Source organism: Galeopterus variegatus, unplaced genomic scaffold, assembly GCF_000696425.1.
Source record: "Galeopterus variegatus unplaced genomic scaffold, G_variegatus-3.0.2 Scaffold8375, whole genome shotgun sequence".
Taxonomy (NCBI): domain Eukaryota; kingdom Metazoa; phylum Chordata; class Mammalia; order Dermoptera; family Cynocephalidae; genus Galeopterus; species Galeopterus variegatus.
The window spans coordinates 5,293-6,560 of record NW_007734486.1 but is presented as its reverse complement, the minus strand read 5'-3'; positions in this window follow the sequence as shown (position 1 = coordinate 6,560).

Genomic DNA, 1,268 nt, shown 5'->3' with positions numbered 1-1,268 from the left:
ACTTTATTTAGTAGTCTGATCTTCTGAAGGCAGTCTGGGATATTAAAATGTACTTTGAATCAAACCTATGGCCAACAATGTGACCCTGGGCAAATAACATGACTTTTCTGAGTCTTTGTTTTCATATGCTAAATGAGACCAGGAGCCTTCCCTACTGATATTTGATGAGGATTAAATGAGATAATGTATGCAATATTGGTAATAAAAACAGCAGTCATTATTTCTGTAACATTTACTAAGCACTGTCCCCCCACTTTCCTCCATCTCCCTGCCAATGAATTGGCCCAAATAACCATTTGTGTCCTATCTAGACAAGGGTAATATCCACTTAACTGTCTCCCAGCCCCCACATGGCTTTATTCTCCATATGGCTGCCTGACTGGTATATCTAAAAAGCAAATAGGATCTGATCAGTCCAGGCTAAGACCCTGCCAAGGCCTTACATTGCTCTTAGAACATGGTCTAGAAGTTTCTGCGTGGTGTGGCCCCTGCTGCCACTTCAGTCTTTTATATATATATGTATATATATATAAAACACAGTCATGTTCCTCATGGCTCTTATATATATAACACAGTCGTGTTCCCCATGGCTCTCATCATCCAGGCATCTGCCTTACTTACGACTTCTTGCATGTGTCCTGCTGTGGCACACGGTTCCCCTTCCCTTGGTACCCTTCTTTACTCAAGCTAGTCTTTCTACTCAGAGGATTTCTCCAGCTTCAAGCTGGTTANAAAAAAAAAAAGTGATTCTTTGATTATTTTATATTTGCTTAACACCTGTATGCATAAATAGAACTACAATATGTTTTGATTGAATATACAAACACTTAAGAAATGGATACATTTATTTTCAATGGTGATGATAAGAGACTATTACAGAACATAGTTTTAGGGGAGTAGAGATAAAAATATTTGTCATCGGGAATTCCACACTTTTGAGTTTGACAAATTGTCAATGGATACAGATGCATGTGTTTTTTTATGCTTTTGATCTGTGTACATGAGTACTCAACCTCTATCTCAGAGTTAGCAAGTGACTCCGAAGTGATTCTATGTGTTTGTGGCACAAGGCTCTGAAACTGAAAAACAAAACAAAACAAACAAAAAAACCCCACCACATTCTTTTGCTCAAACAAGAGCCAATGTTCAAGTCTTTTTCATTGTTTTGTTTTTAACTCAGGTGGTGCCATATTTTAAGGTGTTACTGACTTTATTTAGTAGTCTGATCTTCTGAAGGCAGTCTGGGATATTAAAATGTACTTTGAATC